The following is an 11,062-nucleotide window of genomic DNA, read 5'->3' on the forward strand; positions in this document are numbered from 1 at the left end:
TCTTTTCTTGATCTTCAACCAGTAATTACAAGGCAGACATAGATAGCTTACTGACCCATCTCTTTCTCTTAGCAACTCACTGGCACCCAGAATACACTCAATTATAGGATTTATTAGAGAGTGTTGTAAAAGAATAAAAGGGATGATAACCAAAAAAAAATGCACAAATATGTATTTCGTTAACATACCCATATTCTTTTCAATTCTTCCATACACAGAAGAAAGTTGAATGGAAATAGGACGTATGAATGTTTCCAACCAGTTATCATTTTATCTGTATATTTACAAGAAAAGCTGATATTTATTCATTGCTCTACATGCATTCTCATTTGTACATATCATATGGTTGCAGATTTACCTCTAGGCTAGTATTAGCACCACTCCACATTCTGAAGGGCACTGCTGGTCAAACTTCATCATGCATAATAATTCTAGTTCTCTCAAGATCTCAGATGATTGCCAAAGCCACCTGCTGCTCTGCTGTGGACCATACTTAGGGTAACTCTGTTCTGACCCTGGGAGGCATTGTGTCCAAAGGAGTCAGGCTGCATGTTAAAAAGTGCAGCAGCTAATCCAGGAAGCTGGTGAATTGCATATAGATAATGCAGGATAACTATACCATCCAATTACAAGTGAACAGTATTTGTCAGTGGTTGGTTTCGCCATAGACATTTTGAACTATTTCCACATCCTTTCAAAGCTGTAATAATAGCTTGTTTGTCTTTTTGGGGACATGTTGACACAAAATTTCCAGAAGGGACAAATGAAGGAGAGTGGGATTATCTTAAAGAGCCCTAACTCCATGCTCATAAACCAACCAATCAGCACTTCCCTTTCATCCCTGTGTAATTCCTGCACCAGTGAGTGTGGGAAGTATGGTACAAAGGAGCACTTTAACCTCCTCCTGGGCTTCCAAGTCCTCATTTGCAAAGTGAGGATAGTAACTCCAATACCAAAGACTTGATGCAAAGATTAAATGAATAATGCGTATGAGAGCCACAACACTCCCAGGGAAATCACCCCCAAGCTCTCCATTCTCTGAGGGTGCCTCATTCTCTTCTTTCAGAGTACTCAGATTATAATTTTATGTATATGTGGGGTGTTTGTGTGAGTGATGATTTAATGACATCTCTGGCCCACACTATTGTAAACCCACTAGCAGCAGTTCTGCTCACTGTTGAACCCACTATGCTTAACCCAGCTCCTGGTTTTTAGTGAGCACTCAGAAAATATCTATTGAATTGAAAGCTAGTATGTGGCCCATGGTAAAAACTCAGTAAATGTCAATTTAAAAATGGGTATAGGGGATCCCTGGGTGGCTCAGCGGTTTCGCATCTGCCTTTGGCCCAGGGTGCGATCCTGGAGTCCCGGGATCAAGTCCCGCGTCGGGCTCTCGGCATGGAGCCTGCTTGTCCCTCTGCCTGTGTCTCTGCCTCTCTCTCTCTCTCTCTCTATGTCTATCATAAATAAATAAAAATAAATCTTAATAAAAATGGGTATAGGGCAGTTTGGGTGGCTCAATGGTTTAGCGCCGCCTTCAGTCCCGGGTGTGATCCTGGAGACCCAGGATCCAGTCCCACATCGGGCTCCCTGCATGGAGCCTCCTTCTCCCTCTGCCCGTGTCTCTGCCTCCCTCTCTCTCTCTCTATCTCTCTGTCTCTCATGAATAAATAAATAAAAATCTTTTTAAAAAACTTTAAAAATTTTAAAAATGGGTATATACAAAATATTTGGTGCAATCAAAATGAGAAATGTAGAGAAGGGAGGCATTCTTAATAATTAAGAGTCTGAATCTGACATGGTAACTGGCTGCAAAGCTAACACAGCATTTGCAGGGGACTCTGAGGTTTTTTGCTGCAACCAAAGCAAACACTGACAAGGCTCGTGTTTAAGAGTTGGGTCATCACTTACTCAGAAAAAAATGGCTGAGCCACAGGTCTCTTGGGTCCCCCTTGTTTGTTTAAGAATCTACTTTATCTCTGATTCCTTCAAATGAATGCCTGTTCCTTCTGAGTTCTCCTTTCTTAATGGAAAATTTAAATCAGCGATAAGCAAAGAATCTTAGAATTTACAAGCACAATGTAGATTTGCAGCTCAATAGCTCCTATAGGTCTGCCAAATTTGTCAAATTTATAATGATGGTCTGGGGGGAAAAATTGCTCAATTAGATTGCCAAGAACACTGACACACACAGAGCACGTAAATTTTTACCTTTCAAGGATCAAAATTAATTTTTGGTATGAGGACATTATTAGCATGACAGTTTTACTGTACAAGTTAAAAATAGGAATTGCATAATAGGACAGAGACACTCTATCATTGAGCTCTTAGTTGAGGCACATTGCAGCATGTGTGTTCCTGGGAGAAAGAAATAAACAGTTGAATTCCTGAGGCAGAAGTGGAACACGCCGACAGCACATACAAATTCATTGCAGTAAATAAAAATAAATCTTAAAATAATTTTTATATACACATAAATGCAAAGTAGGCCATTTTATACAGCTTTCCCCAGTTTTGCAATCAGATCTAAACCTGCAGTGCTTGTGCTGTTTGTCAGACACAGCATTCGTTTGGGAAGCTTTCAAAATAAATTCAGATCTCCTGTAGTTTGGCAGTAAGGGTCTACCGTCCTACTTCCACCACTAATTATTATCCTGGGGAAGTTATGTCACGATTAAGAAAAGGCTGAAGGGATAAGATTTCCGGATATTTATGTTCAAATTTTCAGTTTATTATGGTGCGGGGACAGGGCGGTAAGTCAGCAGATGCGTCCTTCCAACTCACTCTCACACCTTTTAACCTCTCCATGCCTCAAGGGTCTCCACCTTACAAGAAGGGGATCATAATAAAGTTAACCTCATGGAGTAATGGCCAGGATTATCTGCTTAATTGTTATTTATGTGTGCTGATTTGAACTTCATTTCTATTCCCCAAACAGGAATAGTTCCATAGCATAATAAGCATCAGGTCTGGCAGTAGGAATAATATGTACAAAAGTGCTTAGTAATACTTAAAACTGCCCAAAGAATTTTATTAATGTTATTTTATATACCTTCCCAAGTAAGGAAGGAACACAGATGCTGGCCATCAGTACAAACAGCCCCAAATGGCCACTTGTGAATCCAGCCGCCCACGGGTTTGCTGAGCCCACGCCTCCTTAGGTCTTTCAAAGTGGGCAATGCTCAGTACTTTGCATCGACCTTCAGTGGTACCTGCCAATTTTCTTCCCCAGGTATCAGCTAAGAGGGGTTGTACTCTAGAATAGCTGCAATCTTGCTCTTTAAAAATAGAAAACCACTTTAACTTGTGTAGACTTAATACAAGTGGGGACAAGAACTACCTCAACCTTAGTATGCTCACAGAGCTTTCCTTCTTTGTATCTTAAGACAATCTGTTTTTATTTCAAATAATAAATAGTTTCTCTGAAAATCAGAAATTAATTCGTCAACTAGGATATTTAATTGGTAAAATAACTATAAACATAAATGAAGTATTACTTTCCTAGTTTTTTATGCATATTACTACAACTGAGAGAAATAATCAGCCCTGAGGATAATTCGATTTTTCAATTTGCTAACATCATTTAGCTATAAACCACCAATTCACCAAAAACAAAGTGAATGTTTGTTTCATTCATATATAAAATCTAATATAAAAATAGAATATATATATCTAAAGATATATAAACACCTAAAGAAAATCCTTTTTTTTTTTTTTTTTTGCTTTATAGAATCACAAAAGATTTTTTAAATTGTATTGGTGAAGCATTAATCTCATTGATGATGGTTATGTACACTGGTAAATATCTCTGGAGGATACCATCTATCACATTTCAAAATATCTATCTCATTACTCAGCAATTTCACTTCCTTTTTTTGGGAGGTGGGGATAAAGATTTATTTACTTTAGAGAGAAAGAGGGCCAGCATGCACGAGCTGGGGAAGAGGCAGAGGCCCCACTGAGCAGAGAGCCCATAGACTCCACGCTATGGGCTCCATCTCAAGACCCTGAGATCACAACCTGAGCCAAAATCAAGTCTGATGCTTAACCAACTGAGCCACCCAGGCACACCTTAGCAATTCCCCTCCTAAAAATGGACTACAGAGTAAAAACTTATGAGGAGGCCAGATTTTTAGGTCAAAACCAAAGCAAAATTTACAAATATACTCTGAAATCCTTCAATCCACATCAAAGTACATCCTACATTGAAGAGTTATAAAATAATCTACATGTAAGAAATATGAATGTGTAGAGATACATATGTACAACGTAATTTTAGAGTATGTCCAGCAACAAAGGATGATGAGACCATCATTCAGAATATGAATTAAAAAGACAAAGCTGAATTTCTCGGTGATTACAGTAAAATAAATAAAGGGGGATTATGCTCAGGCGCACTGTCTCTGCACAAAGCAAACTGAGTTTACATGTGTCATTTTTGTTGTTTGTTGTGGAAACCATAGACTTTCAGGGGTTGGTAGCTTTTCAGGGGTTAAGTAGACCTACACAGCAGCCTGGTTCCTCCCCAGACTGGTGGTTAGCTGGATGCAGAGGCGAGTCTGTTGGAGTGAGTCTTGTCCCTGATTGGCTGGCTCTCAGAAGGTGGGTCTGACAGTGGTTGGTCAGCTTGTAAAAACATGTTCATAAAGTTGATCCATCGGTTTTAAAATGAGTTCGGATGACTCTTCATTATCAGGGCCACAGAACAATCTGTCTTTTCCAAAATTCATGGGAGTATTTTCATTCTTACTAGTTGAGCTCACACAAATGCCTTTTGCTTGCAACTCCATTTCATTACCACACAAGTACAGGTGTGCAGACAAGGATATTCACTGCAAACAACCTGAATGAAGTAATTAAATAATTTGATAAGTCTTATTGTGGAATACAAAATAGCTGCTTCTTTAAGGAGGGAAACTAGATGTACTGATGTCCAGCAATCTCCATGATATGGCAGTGAGTGAAAAACGCAAAGCTCATAATAGGTTCTCACTACTTACATAGAACTCTCCGGAATAAGAAAGAAACTGATAAAAAGTATTTACTTCAAGAAAGAGAATCTGGGAGCCTTTGGGTGGGAAGAATGCAGAAAGTCTGCATTCAAAAATCAGAAATCTTGGACTTCAAATGCTATTCTCTTTCCACACTGCCCTGCCAAACTCCTCTCTTCTACATGACTGCTGAGACTGCTTGCATAAGAGCACCCCCAACAGAGTCTATAAAATGTCTTTGAGAGCTTATCATGTAACGCTCTCAGCCAAAATCCCTCTCCTCTTTATTCCTTCCTATTTGTTTTCTTTTTTTTTTTTAAATTTATTTATTTATGATAGTCAGAGAGAGAGAGAGAGAGAGAGAGAGAGAGAGAGAGAGAGGCAGAGACACAGGCAGAGGGAGAAGCAGGCTCCATGCACCGGGAGCCCGACGTGGGATTCGATCCCGGGTCTCCAGGATCGCGCCCTGAGCCAAAGGCAGGCGCCAAACCGCTGCGCCACTCAGGGATCCCTCCTATTTGTTTTCTTGAACATTTTCTCAAGGTTTGGCAAACCTGGGGTGAACTCCCTTCTTAGAGCTCATCCTGAGGCCGAATTGTCTGAGAGCTCTGTGGCACACCTGTTTCTGGGTCCACCTGCTGCTGCTCCTCCTCCCCCAGGATGGGGTACGGGAGTCTTACCTGCTCACCCTGTGGGATGCTCCTGGTGTTTACACTGGAAGCCTGTTTTCTCGAAGTTTCCTATTTAGTCAGTGCAGAGTTGACATATTCTCATGTCTGTCTTTCAACCGCCTCTTAAATCTAAAGCACTGCCTCCAGGGCCCCTGAAGGATTTCCAGGAATCTTCTCTCAAACCTTCCCAGCTTCATGCATCGTTTGAGAGGCTCAGAACTAACCACAGCCAGGCGGGTATGGCCTCCAGAGAACTACACTGTGGTTGACTACATTAATGCAAAATAGACTAGAGCAGAAACAAAGTCCTATCAGAATGCCTGAAATTTCTGCCCCAGTTGGCACTTGGTGAGGGGTGGTCCAGGGGAGTGAGAAAGGAGTACATACTGCGGGTGGGATGCTACTTACATGACCTGAGGCCCATGGCCAGCAAGCTGAAGAGGCTACCAGAACAGAATATTCATACTACTGAGTGTTTTTTCTGTTGGTTGAGGGCAGGTGGGTTAAGTAGGTAGATTTATATATTTTTATTTAACTTTCAACAATTATACAGGCACACCATGGGCACTATGAAAAACAAACTGGGCACCTGGGTGGCTCAGTTGGTTAAGCCTCTGACTCTTGATTTCTGTTCAGGTCATGATCTTGGGGATGTGGGATGGAGCCCCAGAAAGGGGTCTGCTTGAGATTCTCTCTCCCTCTGCCCCTGCCCCTCTCAAATAAATAAATCCTTAAAAAAAGAAAAAGAAAAAGCAGAAACTCCATACAAGCAAAATGAAGCAAGTACAAGTTAGAATCCATGCATCCATGAGCAATTATCATGAACATTCTGATGTCCATACTCTAGATGTTTTTCTGTATACGTCTATAGATGTTTAGGTTTGCTTTAACTACATTGGGATTCAATGATATAAATATTAAGCATTTTTCATAATTTTGTTCTTAATCATAGTAAAGAATTCTTCACTATATGCATTTCATCTAATGTTGGACATATCGTTTGCCATTCCAGCTACTTCATTTACATTTAGCTACTTCATTACACCCACTTTCTGTGGTTGGGTGCTTTCAACAAAGAAAGAATTCATGGAAAGTCGAAGCAAACAGTGGTGATTAGATATTAGATATTTAGGTGATTAGAAGTGCGATTCTGGAGACAGATTGAGGTGAAAACAAGACAAAGAGGGGACAAAGTTTTAAGCTGAAAGATCACAGTGCCACTCTTTTAGGTCCTCTATGCAAAACAAGGATTGAAATTAGGTTAACTGGGATTGGTTGGGTTAATATGCAAATGAGGGGCTGAAGCTGTTAAAGTGGATTGGCTCTTTTTGAAGTGAAGACCTGAAGAAGCAGGTGATCCAACTGCCATGGTGAGAAGCACGTTCAGTTCAGGCTGAGGGCCATGTGGCTGGCTGCAAAGTTCAAAAAGTTCATAGTTTCTCCCATAAGGATATGCCTAAATCTCTCCTCCTTGAGGATCTCCAGACCCAATTTTAGAAGAGACTCTCTCAGCATGGCTTGCCTGCTCCATTTTGCAATCTTTTCACAGGGCCCAGTGATGGAGGAGTTTTGTTGTAGCTATTTATAATTTAGGCAGGAATCTGAATGGCTACTTCAGCTTTGGAAAGTGGAATCTGATGACTTTTGAAAGAGACTCCTTTTGTCTTAAAAACATCATCAGTATCAGCTCTCTGATGACCCCAAAGGAAAACAACAGCTACCATGTTTCAGTTGTTTTTTTTTTTTTTTAAGATTTTATTTATTTATTCATGAGAGAAACAGAGAAAGAGAGAGATAGAGAGAGAGAGAGAGGCAGAGACACAGGTAGAGGGAGAAGCAGGCTCCATGCAGGGAGCCCGACGTGGGACTGGATCCCGGGTCTCCAGGACCACGTCCTGGGCTGAAGTTGGCGCTAAACCGCTGAGCCACCAGGGTTGCCCCCATGTTTCAGTTTTGAACTAATTTACCTTCAATTCTGAATATAGGTGCTGCAGACTTGGAAGAGGCAAGCATCTAGTTAAGCATTTTATATTCTGTGGCAGCTTTAGCTCCATTGTTCTAGGAAGAAATAAAGTTTGTCCTACCAAATAGAGCTTCAGTCTAAATTGTGGGTATATATATTCATTGGCTCATGCTGCCATAATGAAATACCAGAGACTGGGTGGATGCCAGAAATATATTCACTCACAGTTCTGGGGGCTAGAAGTCCAAGTTCAAGGTTTCAGCTGATTTGGTTTCTGGTGAACACTCTTCCTGGCTCATAGATGGCCACGTCCTTTCAGCCATGTCTTCACATGGCTTTTCTTCAGTGTGTATACATGTGGGCAGAGATAGCGAGCTCTCTAGGTATCTTTGAAAGAGGACTTCGGCTGCCTGTATTTGACCTGAAACTTTTTAGTTGGATTCCTTTCTTTCTTTAAAAAAGATTCATTTATTAAGTAGGAGAGAGGGAGTGAGAGAATCTCAAGCAGACCACACTGAGCCAGGAGCCCGTCTGGACTTTCCTTGACCCTGGGATCATGACCTGAGCCAAAATCAGGAGTCTAATGCTCAATGGACTGAGCCATCTAGGCACCCCAGGTTCTTCTTTCCAGCTAGTCTCTTGGCTCAGGCAGACACTCTAAGGGCAAAGCATCCCCTGATAGGAATAGAAACTATCCCCTCAAGCAACAAGGACTGCCCCGAGCAATGATCGACTTGACCTTTACTGCCCACCTGCGTGCACCCACCTATCTTTGTTCTACATTTTCCTTCTATAACCCTGCAAGTATTTTTGGCATTTTGGACAGTCTTTGAGACCTTAGTCAGCTGTCTTCCCAGGGCTGGCCTTGCTGAAATCAGTTCCTTTCTCGTTTCTCTACCTCCCACATCTCTGTCTTTGGATTTTGTCAGCAGTAAGTGGTCATATCTGCTCTGTTTGGGACCCCAGAGCAGATGCTCTTGCACTCCTGTGCCCATTATATCTTTTCTTCTAAGGACATTAATCCTAACAGATTAGGGCCCCATTCTTACAACCTCATTTAACCTCAGAGTTCCCTTCTCCACAGATAGCCATACTCAGGGAAGGACAGAAAAATCCCATCCAGAACAGTATGTATCCACCTGATGGTGTCACTTAAGACAGACCAGCCCTTGAGGGATAATATTAACTTGTCTGGTGGCCTTGTCTGGGTAAGGGAGATTATTTTCTGAAAGTGGGCATAAAGCTCCTCACAAAGTCAGCGTGGGTTCTCTACCTATCATTGTCAGGTAGAAACAGCGGTGTATGGCCGTAAAGTCAAAGAGATGAATTTATCCTCCACAAATCCCTCAGCACCAAGGAATCTGCTGGATGCTGAATATGGGTTTAGGGCACTGGAGCACCATTGTTAAGAGCTCTGGTTCTGAGCTAACTGAATGCAAATCCCAGTTGCACCTCTTGTTTGCTATCATGGGACTATTACTTCAGCTCTGTGAGCCAGAATTTCCTGACAGACAGATGGGGTACTATGTGTGCTGTGCCAAGGCCTGGGGTTGTTTACTCGCCTCTGGTGATGAGCAGCCCCCTGTGGCACCGCACAATAATTATCTATGCCTGTCATGACATGAAAGAAATTAGGAAGCACTAAATAAGCTTTAGTTTCCTCATCTCTAAAATGGAGTTTAGCACTTAGCTGGGCCCCAATTTGTTCACTGATTTCCTTCATCTTCTCTGGTAAGTGTTAAAGCCATCTGGCCCTCCATTCCTATGATGATGAAAACAAGGGAGTTAGATCAAAGCACATCCAGGGTTCATTTTAATTCCACAATTACTGGTATTGAAGAGAAACAATCCTTACAATGTTGGGTTGTGTTGAGGTGAACATGTCACAAATGCTTTTACTACCCCTACCAACCAGGGCAGGGAACAGAGCCAGTACCAATTTCGCCTATACACCTAAGAGGGTTCGCCATGAGCTCAAAACGCTGTAAGTGACTCACAAGGGGGAAATTTTGAATTGTTACTAGCTCTAGTACTAGTTAGGTTTTATGACTATGCAGATCATTCACCCATTCATTCATTTATTAGATATTTACCGATGGCCTACTACATGCCACACATGGCTCTGTATTGATGTATAGTCATTTTAAGAAGTTCAAATTCCTTACCCCATTGATGCTTACAGTGGAGGAAGCAGTCAATAAACAAATAACCAAGTATGTACTGAATATGGATGTAGGAAGTGCTATGGGATAAATAAAACAGGGTGAGGGAGATGGGGAATGTCAGGTGCTGGACAGGTGACCAGAGATGGCTTCTCTGATGACATCTGAGCAGAGGCTGAAGGAGTGTGACACTGAACCACACAGTGTCATGGGAATACGTTCCATGATAAATCTTAATATTCATAAGGTTAGTCCTTACAATTTAAAAGACCATGAGAAAAAATAAATAAATAAATAAATAAATAATAAATAAATAAATAAAAGACCATGAGAATACACTTGCACATGTTTACTACACAGGAGTAAAGTATAAATAGTACTAAAATAAAACAAACATTGACACACTCACTACCCAACACAATAAAAAATATTGACTCATATCAATGATCAATTTTTATATTATCATTTTTTTAAAAAATTGCTAAATGAAAAAGGCAGACAAAAAACAGCCTTTACAATTTCTGTCCAGGCCAGAACCCAAGATGGCCACACTTGCTGGGACACACTGGCTGTCATTACTTCTGTGCCGACCTTACTCTGTGGCTTTATATCTAAAATGCTGTTCCTTTGGGAACCACAGCCAAATAAGAGGTGGAGCAGTTCTGGAATCAGAACACAGGCTCACGTGGTCCTCCGTCTCCCCATATCACTAGCTACAGCTGGTCTCTTCCCATGAGGATGCCTACCTGCCACAGTGGCTCTAAAAAGGTTGCATTTTCAGGGGTTGCTTTTTGACTTGTCAGCCCTGTGGCTCCCGGGAATTATGAATATCATTTGGAACTTGTGAAGTCCCCGTGTCTGGGGTAGCACTGATCCACAGAACTCAGTTTGCACTTCTTTGCCCTCTCATGTATCACACCTGCAATGAGATCGTACACTGGATGAGGGACTCAGTAAAAGACCTGAAGACACCCCAGCTATACCAGTCTGGAACGGTTGACTTGATTACTGTGTTTTGCTCTGTAGGATTGGCAGCTATGTAGAGAGCTGAAGTTTTTGTTTGTTTGTTTAAGATTTATTTATTCATGAGAGACACACACAGAGAGAGAGGCAGGGACATAGGCAGAAGGAGAAGGAGGCTCCTCACAGGGAGCCTGATGTGGGACTCGATCCCGGATCCCAGGATCACACCCTGAGCTGAAGGCAGACGCTCAACTGCTGAGCCACACAGCTGTCCCAAGAGCTGAAGTTTCTAACATCCTCTCCCTTCAGGTT

At 41.6% G+C, this 11,062-nt stretch overlaps 1 pseudogene; it reads left to right on the top strand.

Annotated features, from left to right (window-relative positions):
• Positions 1-10,402: 10,402 nt before the first annotated feature.
• LOC129500021 (succinate dehydrogenase cytochrome b560 subunit, mitochondrial-like) lies at positions 10,403-10,830 on the top strand (annotated as a pseudogene).
• Positions 10,831-11,062: the final 232 nt, after the last annotated feature.

This window comes from Nyctereutes procyonoides, unplaced genomic scaffold (assembly GCF_905146905.1).
Source record: "Nyctereutes procyonoides isolate TBG_1078 unplaced genomic scaffold, NYPRO_anot_genome, whole genome shotgun sequence".
NCBI classification, from domain to species: domain Eukaryota; kingdom Metazoa; phylum Chordata; class Mammalia; order Carnivora; family Canidae; genus Nyctereutes; species Nyctereutes procyonoides.